The 16,851-nt window shown below is 39.5% G+C and overlaps 1 pseudogene; it reads left to right on the top strand.

Moving 5' to 3' along the window:
• LOC137248602 (cysteine desulfurase, mitochondrial-like) overlaps positions 1 to 5,690 on the top strand; it is a 154,173-nt pseudogene extending 148,483 nt beyond the window's left edge.
• Positions 5,691 to 16,851: the final 11,161 nt, after the last annotated feature.

A 16,851-nucleotide genomic window follows, 5' to 3' on the forward strand; every position in this document is an offset into this window, starting at 1 on the left:
ACCCTCTTCACCCTACGCTAGAGATATCACTTGATATCAGCCTACCCCGTAGGATTCAAGTACAGTCTCGTCCCCGATCTAGATGCTTCTACAAAACGAATTTCATTATGCTCAATGATCTGTTGGCTTCCCATGATTGGTCGGATCTCTATGCTTGCACTGATGTCGATTCGGCTATCTCTATATTTTACAGTACGCTTGATAGCTTCTTTGATACCTGCATTCCTACTCGCTATACCCTATGTTCGAATAAGCCCCCTTTGGTTTTCAAGGCAACTTATCAGACTTAAGAACATCAAATCTAGGCTTTATAAGAGGTTGAAGAAATCTGGAGCATCTGCAGACCTCTCTAAATATCTAATAGCTCGTTCTAAATCTCAATCGTCTTAATCAGCTTTGTTATAAAAATTACTTGAGTTGTTGTAAAGCCCAATTTTTTAGAAATCCAAAAAAGTTTTACAGTTTCGTAAATTCAAAGCGGAAAACTTCTGGGTATCCTTCCTCATTAACCTTTGGAGGTAAAAAAGCTTGCACTGATGACGACGTTGCTGAACTATTTTCTGAGTTCTTTAAGTCCACGTATTCATCCAGTGGTTTTCATTCTGGTCAATATCCCTATCGCTTAGATAGCTCGAATTACATTAGGAATCCTGCTATTGATGGTAATATTGTTCTTCAGAGTCTTCAATCTTTGAAGCCCACCTTTTCTCCGGGACCGGACGGTGTTCCTAGTTGCGTGCTTAGGTACTGCGCCGAAAACATGTATGAGCCTATTTTAAAATTATTTGAGCTATCTCTGGGATCTGCGTCATTCCCGGCACTTTGGAAACAGTCTTTTATTATACCCCTGCATAAAAAAGGTAGTAGGTCAAAAGTTGAAAACTACAGGGGTATTGCTAAACTTTCAGTCATTCCTAAAGTCTTTGCACAGATTGTCACCAATCAACTGCAATATCAGTGTTCTAGTCTTTTATCTCCATGCCAACACCGTTTTATTCGTCAAAGGTCAACCACTACAAATTTGCTTGTATTCACCTCTATAGTTATGGAAGGATTTTTAGCGAACAAGCAAACGGATGTCATCTACACGGACTTCACCAAAGCATTTGATACCGTCAACCACGAGTTGCTTATTCATAAGCTTGATTTACTGGGCTTTCCGTTTCACCTATTAATGTGGCTGAAAAGCTATCTTTCTAACCGGACCCAAAAAGTCCTGTTCAAGTGCAATCTGTCGGAATCGTTCGGAGTTTCCTCCGGCGTACCCCAGGGAAGTCATCTAGGCCCTTTGCTCTTTGTCCTTTTCATTAATGACTTGCCACAGACAATATTATATTCCCATACTATAATGTATGCGGATGATGTAAAACTTTGCTACACTTACTGTCCTACCGATTTGAGTTCCTTGGATCTTCTTCAGGCCGACTTGGACTCGTTCCAATGTTGGTGCACAACAAATTTATTAGCTTTAAATTGCTCTAAATGTAAGCATATGACATTTCACCGAGAGAAGCCAGCATTGAAATCTTATGTAATAGATGATACGCCTTTGGAGCGTATATCTATTGCAAATGATCTAGGTGTCCTTTTTGATCCGAAATTGAATTTTAACATGCATATTTCATCTATAGCCAACAAAGCGTTGGGTTTACTTGGATTTGTTAAAAGATGGGCTAAAGAGTTCGATGATCCGTACCTCACTAAGGTTCTTTACACATCGCTGGTTCGTCCAATACTCGAGTATTGCTCATGCGTTTGGTCCCCTGTTTCTCAAAAGCATATAAAGCGTTTTGAGTCAGTTCAAAAGCAATTTTTGATATTTGCATTGCGCGGGCTTAATTGGGACTCAAGTCTCCACCTTCCTCCATACAGAAGTAGACTTCTTCTTATTAACTTACCCACTCTGGAAAATCGGAGAATATTACTGGGGGTATTGTTCATCCATAAGCTCATTATTGGAGAAATTGATTCCGCGGACCTCCTCAGCCGCTTGTTTTTTGCGGTTCCCCGTAGAGTATCCAGACACTACGTTCCTTTCTATTTACCCCTTTGTCGACGAAACTTTGCTAAAAATAATCCTTTTCTTATCTGGTGCGCGCACTACAATGACTTCTATAGCTGCATCAGTCTTGAATGTACTTTTGCCACTATACGTAATGCAATACTTGCCTATCTAATTTAAGAGATACAAGCTAATTTAATTTTCCGGCATTTTATTCCTTCGATAAAAAACAGGAACTATCTCGCTTAAGGATGGAGGAACATTTATCAACATGTATCATTAAGAAGGAACAAGACAGTACTGTGTTGATTGGAATCTGGTGCGTTCCAACAACGTAAAAAACATGCTTTTTCATGAGTCACTGAACGGAATCGTATGCATTCCGGCAGTATAATCTTATGGGTCAGGCATCGAGCTGATTGGAATCCGGTGCATTCCAACAACACAGGTCATGTTACTTTTTTATGCCTTGTGGTGGCGTATCCTCATTACACTACTCTTAGTACTGCCGTATTCCCATGACATGCTGATTGGAATCTTGTTGCATTCCAACAGGGAGATTGGAATCCACTGCATTCCGAAATCATGCTGAGCGGAATCTGATGCATTCCGCCAGTATAAGATTTCGGCATAAGATCTTATTTCTGCTCATATTTCTTATTATTATTATATTCTGAAATTAAATAGTAATGTTCATTAATATTTCTTTGTTTGTAATATAACATTGTTGAAAGCTCGATATATCTTAAATTTTATCATTTGAGTTGTATATTTATATATCTTTTATATTATGCAGTCGACCAGAGTTTGTCGTCGACTTTAAATAATAAATAAATAAATAAATACGAAATATGTACTGTGCATAAAGAAAAAAATATGCAAAGAAGGCAATTGGGATACGGTTTACAACAACTAAGGCATGACGTGGCTGAATGCGTCTGTAACACTTCAAATCCCTCTCTCGGGAGAAACGCTTTGAAGAGATTTACAAGGTATAATCGAAACAGCTGTCGCCTTGTCCGTCCTGATGTCACGTTGTTTAAATTTTACCGAAATTATTAAATAAATTATAAAATAAAAAATGGCTTCAAATAAATGTTTTCATACATTTAAAAAAGCTATAAGGGCAACCCTCGCTTAACTCAAACAAATATACAACATTGAATAATTTGTTGTAGTTCTATAAATAGAACAAAAGCAAAAATACCAGTTTCTTTGAAACCGCCTTAACAACTCATAACTTTAACACATGATTACATACGAAATATGTACTGTGCATAAAGAAGAAACTATGCAAAGAAGGCAGTTGGGATAAGGTTTACAACAACTAAGGCATGACGTGGCTGAATGCGTCTGTAACACTTCAACCATCGTAGGAGTGCGGGTTCAAATCCCTCTCTCGGGAGAAAACTCTTTGAAAAGATTTACAAGGTATAATCGAAACAGCTGTCGCCTTGTCCGTCCTGATGTAACGTTGTTTAAATTTTTCCCAAATTATTAAATAAGTTATAAAATAAAAAATGGCTTCAAATAAATGTTTTCAGACATTTAAAAAAGCAATAAAGGCAGTCCCCGCTTAACTCATACAAATAGACAACTTTGGTGAATTCGTTGTAGTTCTATAAATAAAACAAAAGCAACAATACAAGTTTCTTTGAAACCGCCTTACCAACGCATGAGTTTAACATATGGTCACATACGAAGTATGTACTGTGCATAAAGAAGAAAATGTTCAAAGATGGAAATTGAGATAAGGTTTACAACAACTATGGCATGACGTGGTTGAATGCGTTTGTAACACTTCAACCATCGTAGGAGTGTCGCTTCAAAAATAAAATCAAAAATGGCTTTAAATAAATGTTTTCATATAAAAAAGAAATAAGGGCAATCCCCGCTTAACTCACTCTAAAATTTTTCAAAATTGTCACAATTTTTCACACAGTAACAATCTACATTCTTGAATTCAAACTACATGAAATAAGCTGTGAGCCACTGTACGTAATGTATGTCCTGTATGCCCTCACATGACACCAACACTAATCTTCCCATGGTCCGCCCCTGTGTTAGCTGCCAGTTTCCTTGGACTTCCGTGAGAGGGCATTGAATGTGGCGATGCACTATTAGCACAACAAGAACAACAGGTCTTAATCTAGACTTTAATACGCGTCTTATGATACCCCACTCGAAAACTTTGGCCAAAAATTCGATGGGTGGCATAAACTGTGCTATAATAGTGCAAAGCCCTTTCTAGCTGATCCTGAAAAATACTGGGATCTCGCGTTTGCAAAACATTTTCGGGTTTCGATGCTTTAAGGTCTAATTAAACTTCCTTAACCCTAACGCCATAGTCGTAACCATGATACAATTACCAGGTAGAAGCGTAAGTGAAAATACAACCCTCCTGTGTATTTTGTTGTTGCCGATCGAACATAAACTGTCAATCGGTCTTTCAATTTCTTCCGTCAAAAGTGATGGAAGAAGAAAAATGTCACATATAATTTTCGTCAACAAAGCCAAAACAAAAAAGAAAAAGTTGGTTTGCTCATAAATCTGAAGGAAAAACGCATTTTTAACAGAAAATGAAGGTAATTAGCTGACTTTTAAATGGTATTTATTTAATTTACTGTTATTATTTATTTACATATAGCAGCTGAATCATTTCTTCAACGTTTGCAGCACATCAACTCTTGGTAATTCTATACGACAGCATCACACTGATAATACGCTTCCAAAAATATCGAGAGAGGTGTTTAAAGACGCATATTGACCTCGACAACAATAACCTGAAGGCGGAAGGTTAAATGTTTTGTGTCTGTCAAGAGATATTTGCAAAAGAAATTGAAAATTTTCATGTGGTTATTTGATTTTGATGATTTTGTGTTACCCACAAAAAAAATTGTGAACATAAGTGTTTTGCGCGGATATAGTTTTGGTCTCCAAGTCGGTGTTGGACCCAGCAAGGTTAATTTTTTACAAGCGCGGCCGAAGACCGCCAATGCAGAAAGGTATTATGAGCAAAAATAATATGGATCCCACCCCGGTTTCGAAGCACTCCGGGGTCATTTTTCGGTTTTTTCATAATATCTTTTGAACGAGCTAAGGTTTTTCTTTTCCGCCTTCGACTATTGTTATTGCATTTGGTGCTGCATGTGATCTTGCACTCAAAGAAATGGAATATGATAAGAAATATATAGATTTTTTTTCTTGAAACCTTTATATGATCACATCACTTCAAGATTATCACATGGTATATGTAATGGTGATCCAGAGCAAACGTATAGTGGTTTATTAAATTTATCATTAATGATGGCCTTAAAGGATGTGGCATTGTCTAGTGGCTCAGCATGTACTTCAGCATAATTGGAACCTTTGTACGTACTATGTGCGATTGGAACTGATGAGGATTTGGCACATACGGTATGCAAGCTTACCGTACTGAGTGTAGTTAATTTGAAAGTAATTTATTGTTTAATTTTTATAGGTTTGGTATTGGTCGTTTTACCACCATTGAAGTGGTTGATTATATTGCCGATAAATGCATCAAACTTGTCGAACGTTTACGTAAAATTTCTCCATTATGGCGATGGTGCAAGAGCCAATTGATTTGAAAAATATTAAATGGTCGCCACATAAATTTTGTTTATTATATATAAATAAGGGACCGTTTTGTATTGTATGCATCTTTTAATGTATGTATTATGTATTTATATTTCAAAGCAGTTAAATGTAAAGTGAGATACAACTTTTTAGGAAGTATATAGTTCTTACTTTATCTGCCTAATGTCGTTATATTGTAGTATTAAAATGATATTGGGAAATGCTATCGCTATTGCTAAATGTTTTTTTTAGTGGACCTTATTTTCAATACATGTATGTATGAGTGCTAACGTCACTGTCTTCAAGAGATTTTGAAAGTTTAGGATGAGATTGTATATAAAATGCTGAGTTAATAGTATGTTCATGAATAGGTACTGATTTATTTTAAAATTTCATGTATTTTTGTAAGGAAAAAATTTATTAATTTAGTAAACTAATAAATATCGAAGATACATATATACATAATAACGTTTAACGTTGGAAACTCATCGTGGCTGCATTTGAGGTGCAAATTTCTTTGAAGGATATGTACTCCATGTCTTGAGATGTAATCTTCTTTAATTAAAAAAAGCACGGGTCTGTTTAAAATTTGAAATTGAGCCGCTATACCACAGAACAAAACTTCATTTTCGAGTTCAGCGCAATTACACGGTTGTTTTGATCAAATTTTGCTTTTGCCCCCTCTCTTCGGAACCGATTTTGCTATCGGTTAAATTTTGGATACTAGTTCGGTTGTGGTACTGACTTCAATTACGGTGCCGGGTTTTCCTTCTGGCTCCAGCCAGGAGGATTTTATACCAAGTTCGGTTTGGAATATTTCCGTTTTCAGCTCCAGTATCGGTCATACTCCAGCTTTTTTCTTGTCATCATATGGATGATATAAATAATCCAAAAGTAAATCTATAATATGTACAACATAATTGTCTAGCAAATTTTTCTCTTCGTAAACTGTTTTTTTTTTTATTGTTTAGCAAATTCTTTCTCTTTGTTGACTAGTGGTGGCCCTGATAAGAACCGTTTTGCGTATACTTGAATACCATATTTTTGCTCTTTGTAAAATAATGGTGACCCTGAAACTAGGGGAACTTACCTCGTCTGGGTTTCATAGCTTATTTGTGGTACATCATGCATATCCGTTTGTGTGCTGCAATTGTTCCGTGCCAAGTATTGGCCTTTCGCTTCAACGCTGTCACTTAAACAAAAAAAAACAAACATGTAGAATGGACTTAATCAAATAGCATATATTATCTTACCTTTCCTTCATGCTAAAGATGAAAGGTTCACGTTGTAGCGGCGAAAGTATTGTCCGAAATTTGGTAGATAACTATAGGAATGGCGGTTGGGGACAATGAGACAACTTTCGTTTTTTACAAACTCTTGATTAGCACTGCTAAGTCATACGTAAAATTATATTTAATTTTTTATCTTACAACATCCGGGAAACTGAATATTTACATGAAAGACGGTAAAAATAGCGATGGAGTGGAGTTGGGCATCAAATTTACTCTCTGCGCTCCCACCATAAGGCCGCGGGCCTGAAAATGGAGTGAAAAATTAAGCCATTTTGGGGAAGTTGAACGCTACAAAGTTTTTTCCAATTTTCTCCTCTTCCTTGATCTTGCGGGCTAATTCTTTATTTTAGCTCACAACTGCAAAAAATCGTCCAAAAATATCGGAAGAGGTACCAAAAGATGCGCTTTGGACTCAAGACGACGAATTCAAAAGCGAAAATTAAAAATTTTATTTCGGTCAAAAAATATTCCCAAAAAACTGAAAAATGGCCCCGGAGCGCTCCGAAACCGGGGGTGGAATCCATAGTATATTTGCGCAGAACAGCTTTCTACATTGGGGGCTTTCTACATTGGGGGTTTCTACATTCGGGCGCTTATAAGAAATTACCCTGGGAGACCAAATCTATATCCGCGCAAAACACTTTTACCCACAGGTTTTTTTTTTTTTTTGGGTAATCAAAACCCTCAAAATTACACCAAGCACATGAAGATTTTCAATTTTGTTTGTTTAATATATCTGGAAAGAAATAAAATTTTCAATTTCGGATTCGTGGTCCTGGGTCCAAAACATGTCTTTTGGCACCTCTCCCGATATTTTTGGACGAGTTTTAATAGTTGTGAGCTAAAGTAAAGAATTACTTCTTGCAGGACTTTGAAAAGCTTTACACCCGCTTTCTCCCTTCTAACGTTGCACAAACAACACTTTCCAATTTTTTAATAGACACAAAACATAAGAAAAATTTTTTTTTTTTTACAAAAATTTGCAAAACATCTAAAAAACTGCGTAGTAATAATCTTTCATATCAAAAGTAAATAAATAACAAATGTAAACATAGGCCCCTATTATGAGCATTATTCGATCTTCGATCTTCGCTGGCTATCCAACATCGAAAATCGAATTTGAAATTGGTATTATGACAACTCATCTCTGTCGAAATTTTCGTTGTGTATCTAATTTTCAAGCGAACAGAAATTTGTTTTCGACGCTGTATCGAATAGAAAAAGAATTGTTTAAAATGTAAGTTTTTTGTATTTATGTTCTACTTTTTTACTACCTAGTAGTAATTTTAAACTATTTGAATTAATTTTATATATATCCAAGGTCGTGAGTACAAAACAACAGCTTGAAAGACTGATTTCAATTATGGAACAAAATCCCCATATAGAAAAAGAACTTGCACATTATAGAAATGCAACTTTGCTTGCTGCAGTTCAGCCTCCTCGTAATTCAATTTTATCCATCTTTCACAAATAAAATTTTCCAAAACATTCAATACCTCTGATAGTACCACAGACACAGTCGGCTGGGCAAGTCCGAGTGCATTTTCGTTTCCAGTGCTCAGTTGGTAGGATCCCTGAGCACAAAATCGGAAAACCGTTACCAAAATTAAAAAATATTAGGAAGAGAATTGGCTCTTGTGAATTGCTGCAGCAGTTCATCTGTACTGGACAATAAGTCCATGAATGCTTCTTTGGACAGTCTGAAATTTTGAACAAATCTATAAACAAAACTTATAATTTCAACAATTTAACAACTTATTTCGAAAGCTACACTTATGTACGTGGTGGAATTCATTTCCAAAGGATTTGAAGCATTTCACCCGTCTTCTACTTCTGGCTAGCTCCAGTAAGCTTTCCTTTTCATCTGACGAATCATCAAACCATAATTCCGTTGTAGTCATACTTTTATTTTTAATATTTGCATTTAATCTAGTTCTGTTTTTGTTTATTTATTTTATTTTATTTGACAGAGTATTGGAAATGTGCTATTGTGAACTTTTGAATTTATCGAAATTCACAATAACGCCTGCCTTCATCGAACGCGCGTCATAATACCGAATGAAAATTCGTTCGATCAGCTCTTTCGACCACAGTCGAAGATCGATTTTGTCTCATAGGCCCCTATTATGAGCATTATTCCATCTTCGATCTTCGCTGGCTATCGAACATCGAAAATCGAATTTGAAATTGGTATTATGACAACTCATCTCTGTCGAAATTTTCGCTGTGTATCTAATTTTCAAGCGAATAGAAATTTGTTGTCGATGCTGTATCGAATAGAAAAAGAATTGTTTAAAATGTTAGTTTTTTGTATTTATGTTCTACTTTTTTACTACGTACTAGTAATTTTAAACTATTTGAATTAATTTTATAGAGGTTCAAGGTCGTGAGTACAAAACAACATTTCGAAAGACTGGTGTCAATTATGGAACAAAATCCCCATATAGCAAAGGAACTTCCACATTATAGAAATGCAAATTTGCTTAATGCAGCTCAGCCTCCTCGTAATTCAATTTTATCCATCTTTCACAAATAAAATTTTCCAAGACATTTAACACCTCTGATAGTACCACAGACACAGTCGGCTGGGCAAGTCCGAGTGCATTTGTAGGTAGTTGGTAGGATCCCTGAGCACAAAATCGGAGAACTGTTGCCAAAATTAAAACATATTAGGAATAGACTTGGCTCTTGTGCATTGCTGCAGCAGTTCATCTGTACTGGACAACAAGTCCATGAACGCTTCTTTGGACAGTCTGAAATTTTGAATAAATTTATAACAAAACTTATAATTTCAACAATGTATCAACTTATTTAGAAAGCTACACTTACGTGGTGGAATTCATTTCCAAAGGATTTGAAGCATCTCCCCCGTCTTCTACTTCTGGCTAGCTCCAGTAAGCTTTCCTCTTCATCTGACGAATCATCAAACCACAATTCCGTTGTAGTCATACTTTTATTTTTAATATTTGCATTTAATAACTTGTTCTGCTTTTGTTTATTTATTTTATTTTATTTGACAGAGTATTGGAAATGTGCTATTGTGAACTTTTGAATTTATCGAAATTCACAATAACGCTTGCCTTCATCGAACGCGCGTCGTAATACCGAATGAAAATTCGTTCGATCAGCTCTTTCGACCAAAGTCGAAGATCGAATTTGTCTCATAATAGGGGCCATAAACAAGGTTTGACATTTTATAACCAGCTTCGAATGAAAAACATGTAAAATGCAATTCTGGTGCTTTTACCTGGTAAATGTACCATGGTCGTAACCATTCCCATATCCAAAACCATCTCCAATACCATGCAAAATTGTCGGATTACTTCATGTTGGATTACTCTAACAATACTCCTTTGCAATGCGTTTGCGGACCACCATCAGCCGATCGTTGCTCGTATTTTAACGGCCGTGATCACGACACGATGACCATCGAACAGAGTTGCCAAAAGTAAAATATTGCATACAAATAACTGATAATCAAATTTTACTATGGCAACTTTGATAAAATGCAACCGCGCACTGGTTTTATGTATACATACTTTGTTATAGAGAAATATCAGTTTCTTTATTCACGCAAATGCTAAATAACATAAGAATATTCGTAGTATAAAATATAAAAGTTGTTTTGCCCCTCTTCAGTTATTTTCATTTTAAATTAAATTTGCTCCGATAATTCTTTCCGACACAATTACTCTTTAGTACTTTGGTATATGATCCTCTGTGGGTGCTCCATGGAGTACTACAGTGAAAGTACTTTGGAAAGTACTCTCACGTATGTACTCTATGGATTACTCACAAACAAAGCGAGTGTGGGATCACCTACTCCTCTCCTAGGGCATCGCAATGTTAATTGGAGCACATTTTTTGTATGAATACAGATTAGTTTTGAAACACTCCTATACTCCTAAAGGAGTATTCCTTACACTATATATGGAGTACTCGCGTTTTTTGAAGGGTATGATCGCATAATGGTACCTTAAACTTAAAATCGCGAAAATTTCATAAAAATGAAGAAAACACAAAAAATCACTAACATATTCAAAAAAAGTCTCTTAGTCGTAACGCATCCAAAAAAATGAATACAATCTACAAAAATTTAACCCTAGGAATTATACCCATGTACAGGTGTGGCCAGTAGCTACTTTGGAGTGATGTAGCTCCTAAATTTAATATTTTTGATCTAGGAAAACGAAGTAAATCTACGTCGATTGGTGTCTTATTTGCTATGCTAGGTCCATGCATTGATGAGATATAAGCTTTCAAAGTTGACACCTACGACTTCTTATACCCGGGTACAGGTGTGGCCAGTAGCTTTTTTTCTCGTTTTTTCTCATTTTTTGAAGAAATTTTTATTTATTATTTCCTTTATAAAATATTATTTTATTGATTATTTCTTATAACTAAATATGCAAACAAATTTAAATTATTCAATTGTCTTCATTATTTTCAGTAGATTTAGGGATGTAAAAAAATTGTCCATCGTTATATTTCGGCCGGTTCCATGAAAGCGACTTACCACGCGTTCACCCTGGTTAGTTTCCCGTCCCGTAGGTGCTTGGCCAGTATATATTTGTCCATGCAGTGGATATGCGTTTTTGGCATCACATACCCACCACACTTTGATGCCATGTTTTGCCGGTTTCGATGGGATGTATTGCGTGAAACGGGTGCAGCCACGATATGGAAAGAGCTGCTCGTCTACCGTTAGATATTCACTTGGCTTATATGCTCAAAGTTGTAGTTCATCATGGTCCACAGCTCGGATATTGGTGCAGCTTTGTCAGTCACCAAACGTTGTTCCCGTGTGTTGCCATCGTCAAACCTTATAAACCACAGTATGGCCTGAAAGCGGTTAATGCCCATTGACGCACGATATAATGGACAATTTTCCACCTACCACAAGTCCGGCGCACATTCGGCTTTGCTGCGGTTAGCGCCAGTCATAATAAGCACTCCAATGAACGCATACATTTCGCTCAAAGTAACCTTCTTTTATGTTTTTGGTTCCGCCTCTGGAAGTTTTTGCGTTTAATTCCGCATATGTAGCTTCAGCTTTTTTGTTGGTTTAGCGTACTATAATATCCACCATTTCCGGAGTCATAAAACATTTATATGTATTGACTATTGACTTCATAGCAGTTGATCTTGCGGGCCCACTTCGCTGTCGCAAAATATTTTGTTGCCTAGTTTGGCGTGCAAGTCGTGGCTGTGAGCTCCATATGGTACTATCACGTGCTACGAATTCAGCTGCATGCAAATTAATCTCCTCAGAATCATCTGCAGCATCGGATTCATTGTCAGATTCTTCGTTATCAGCCTCATCTACCTGGGCATTGTCAATAATAGCCGCGACCGATCACAAATTCTCATCAATATCCTCTAACGGGAGTCCAAGGAAACTTGCCGTTTCAACAGGGGTAGCCGCGACCGATCACAAATTCTCATCAATATCCTCTAACGGGAGTCCAAGGAAACTTGCCGTTTCAACAGAGGCGTTGGTTCCACATTACAATTAAAGAGATGGTTGGTGTCATGTGGGGACACATTGCAAGCGGGGCATACATTTTGTATGTCGGGGTTGATTCTGGATAGTAAGAGTTTAACCTGTTACAGTATCCAGAACGAAGTTGAGCAAGAGTGACACGCGTTTCCTTGGGGAGTATGCGTTCCTCTTCCGTGAGTTTTGGATACTTTTCTTTAAGTACTGGATTCACCGGGCAATTCTCGGCATAAAGGTCCGACGCCTGTTTATGGAGTTCACCAAGGACCTGTTTGTGTTTTGTCGCTTCATACGGCTGGGTTCTCAGGTGCCGTATTTCCTCAAAATGCTTACGGAAATTACTCGTTAAGCCCCTAGGCGGTGCTGGTTCATCAATCAGATGTCTGTTGGGATGCCCAGGTTTCTGGGTGTTCAACAGGAACTGTTTGGTCAGCATCTCATTTCTCTCCCTGATGGGGAGTATTCTCGCCTCATTATGTAGATGGTGTTCTGGGGACATAAGAAGACAGCCCGTGGCGATTCTGAGAGCAGTATTTTGGCATGCCTGTAGTTTCTTCCAGTGGGTAATCTTTAGGCTTGGCGACCATATGGGTGACGCGTAGCACGTAATCGGCTGGCTAATTGCTTTGTATGTAGTCATAAGCGTTTCTTTATCTTTTCCCCAGGTACTGCCAGCGAGGGATTTGAGGATTTTGTTACGGCTCTGAATTCTCGGAACAATTGCGGCTGCGTGCTCACCCAAATGTAGATCCTGATCAAACGTCACACCCAAGATTTTGGGGTGTAGGACAGTCGGTAGCGTAGTGCCATCGACGTGGATGTTCAAAATGGTCGACATTTGGGACGTCCATGTTGTAAATAAGGTCGCGGAAGATTTAGTCGGTGATAATGCCAGGTTTCGCGAGGCGAAAAAACTGGAGAGATCAGGGAGGTAGTCGTTTATTTTATTGCATAGTGCATCGATCTTTGGGCCTGGGCCTGTGGCCATTATTGTGCAGTCATCGGCGTAGGAAACGATTGTGACTCCTTCCGGTGGTGAGGGTAGCTTAGATATGTAGAAATTAAACAAAAGTTGGGATAGGACACCACCCTGTGGCACCCATTGTTTAATTCTCCATGGTTTTGATGTTTCGTTTCTAAATTGCACCGATGCCTGCCGACCACCCAGATAATTTACGGTCCACTTTTTAAGACATGGTGGAAGGGTAGACCCTTCCAGGTCTTGCAGTAACGAACCATGGTTGACCGTATCAAAAGCTTTTGATAGGTCCAGCGCTACGCGTACTGTTCCTGGGGGGGGTATTGATTTAAACCACAGTTTATCTGGGTGCTAATGGCATTTAGCGCGGTGGTAGTGCTATGGAGTTTTCTGAAGCCATGCTGATGAGGGGCTAGCTGCAAATTTGCTTGGAAATAAGGGAGCACGATGGCTTCAAGCGTCTTTGCCACTGGCGATAGGAGAGATATCGGACGATATGACTCACCTATGTTAGCTGGTTTCCCAGGCTTTAGTAGCGAGACCACCTTGGCCATTTTCCATTTCTCGGGTATGACAAAGGTGGAAAGAGACAGGTTGAAGACATGCGCTAAAAATTTGAAACCCTCTTTCCCTAGGCTTTTAAGCATCGGCATGGCTATGCCGTCTGGGCCCACTGCTTTGGATGGTTTAGCGCGACCAATGGCGTCCTCAACCTCTTTAGCGGTGATGGTGATTAGTGACGCGCTGAATTTGTGTTTATGTGCGTGTCTATTGGCTCTCCGTCTATATTTGTCGACCGTAGGATGCATTATATATTGTCGGCAGAAAGCGCTCGCGCATTTTTTCGCATCCGACAGCACTTTGTCGCCAAAGGCGATGGAAACTTTGTCTTTGTGCTTAGCCGGATTCGATAGGGACTTTACGGTGGACCAAAGTTTACCCACACCGGTAGAGAGGTTACAACCTCTTAGGTGCTCCTCCCATTTCCCCCGCTTGTGTTCGTCTACAAGCAATCTGATGCGTTCGTTTATATCCCTTATTTTGAGGGTCGCCTGGAAAAAGCTGTCTTATAAGGTCACGTTCTCTCGCTAAGTTTGCGGCCTCCGCCGTAAAGTGGGGCCGGATTTCGGGAATTCTCCCGGCGGGAATGAAACGTGCCGACGCGGATTCAATGACCTTACGGAAGGCACGCTCCCCTTGGCGGGATAGGGAGGGTAGCAAAGCGGTTGTCTGTAAAAGATTTATATTCTTCCCACTTTCCCTTTTTGAAGTTTATGAAAGTGCGTTTTTCGGTGACAATGAAGTTGGCGGTACGCTCGAGCGAAATAAGTATGGGCAGGTGGTCGGATGCCAATGTTACCATCGGCTGCCAGTTGACGCAGTTTACGAGTTCTGCGCTCACGATTGAGATATCTGGCGAGCTGCGACAGCTTCCTACCATACGTGTGGCGGTGTCTCCGTTTATTGTGCAGAACATCGTTTCTTCTATTTGATCTGCCAACATCTCACCCCTACTGTCCGCCCGCAAGTTTGAATGCCATAGATCATGATGGGCATTGAAATCGCCTAAGATAATGCGATTGTTGCCAGTGAGTAAGGCCCTGATATTAGGGCGGTATCCACTGGAGCAACAGGTGGCAGGAGGGATGTAGATGTTGATGATTTCTAGGTTTGCATCGCCTGACCGGACAGATAGGCCTTGACGTTCTAAGTCATTGTCCCTGCGGTCGATGCCAAGATCAAATATATAATATTGCACAGAGTGGTGTATGATAAACGCGAGGCCGCCTCCATTTCCGCTCTCGCGGTCTTTCCTGTGGACATTATACCCAGAGCAGGTCTGCAATGCAGATCTTGCTGTGAGTTTAGTCTCTTGAACCGCAGCAATGCGGATGTTGTGCCGCTTCATTAAATCGACTATCTCCGTAATTTTCCCAGTTAGTCCATTACAATTTAACTGCAGAATTCTGAAGTACATAAGGGGAGACGCCGCCACTCTGGGGGTAAGTGACGGGTGACTACGCCTGGGTTGTGGAAGGACACAATTGCTATTGTGGCCCTTTAACTGGGCGTCGTTGGGCAAGCATTGGGATAACCGGATGATTTGGGTTTGCGACCTGGCAACATGGCGCGATGAAACCCGTCGGGGGTTGCCGCAGGCAGGAGCTGCATTGGGCGGATGTCGCAAACCTATATATTCTGTGCTGGCAGACGGTGCAAACGGAGGTAGGGACCAAGAGTCTGTTTCCCTGACCTGTACGATTGCTGCCGGAAAAGAGGGGGGCAGGGGCTGATGCTCAGCATTGCTACCAACTCTACTACGAAGGTAGTAGTTATGAGTGGTATCAGCTGTTTGAGTTGTTGGCGCCGTGGGGCGCGAGCAGCAGCGGGTAATTGTTGTGGCTTGCTGAGCAGCGGGGCTGCTGGTAGGTAGTGGGGGGGGGGGGCGATTAGGCGTAGACTACGGGACGCCCTTGGGCGTCAACAGCAAGGAGCCACAAAAGATTTATAAAAGTTACGTGGACGTCGGGTTTTGGGATCAAGCCCTGAACAACCTGTCCGATGCAACCATCCCTTGCACGAGACACACTGAACAGAGTATGACCGTCCTAAAAAGATTCTTTTACGGCAAATGCAGCAAAACCATTTCTCAGGACCGGGGTCAGGAGACGGACCCGGATTGGATTCGATGCCTTCCCGGAGTAAGAGAGTATGGAGCAGTTCTGCTGCAAGGAGCTGCTGGGAGGATGACAATTTGCGGGAGGGACGCAACAAATTAAATGGGGTCACACTGAAATGACAGTCCTTGGTCGGGAAAAATCCCGAGTCGCTCCGGTACATAGAACCGACTGCCTTGGGAAGCACCACCTTATAATGTTCTACCATGATAAGATATTGTTGCGGAGCTGGCAACAATATTCACCACCTTCATATTTTTTCGTTTGTTTAACTGCAACAACGAAAAAAGCGACAACAATACCGACGGGTTTTCCGCCAATAACTTTTAAACGAGATGCAAAAAATAGTTTCTGCTATTGGATTCTGAATCTTGACGCAAATACGCGTCTTTTGATACCGCTATAGACATGTGCGAGCCGTATTTTAAGTGCAGGACTTAAGTTGAAATTGTACTAAATGTGGAAATTAAAAAGCTTATATTTCAAAAGCTAAGAGTTTCCTAGAGTTGCGGATGATAATTTTGTGATTTTTAGGACCCCCGCCGCCCCTAAAAAAAAAAGTTGGAAAATCGTGGAACCTTATTCAAAATATTCCCCTACGGTATGGTTATTGCGTTACATTTATGGTATGACACCATTAATTACAATGATTTCCATAAGGTAGGTTCGATCAGCTGTTTTATATGGTTACGGTTTTATGGTTATAAGCCACCATTAACTGGCCCTTTACTCATTAGACGTTGCAAAAGTATAGACTACAAATGTTCTTGTCATCGAAATCGATAAATTTGTGTATTTATTAG

This window comes from Eurosta solidaginis, chromosome 4 (assembly GCF_040869045.1).
Source record: "Eurosta solidaginis isolate ZX-2024a chromosome 4, ASM4086904v1, whole genome shotgun sequence".
Lineage (NCBI taxonomy): Eukaryota > Metazoa > Arthropoda > Insecta > Diptera > Tephritidae > Eurosta > Eurosta solidaginis.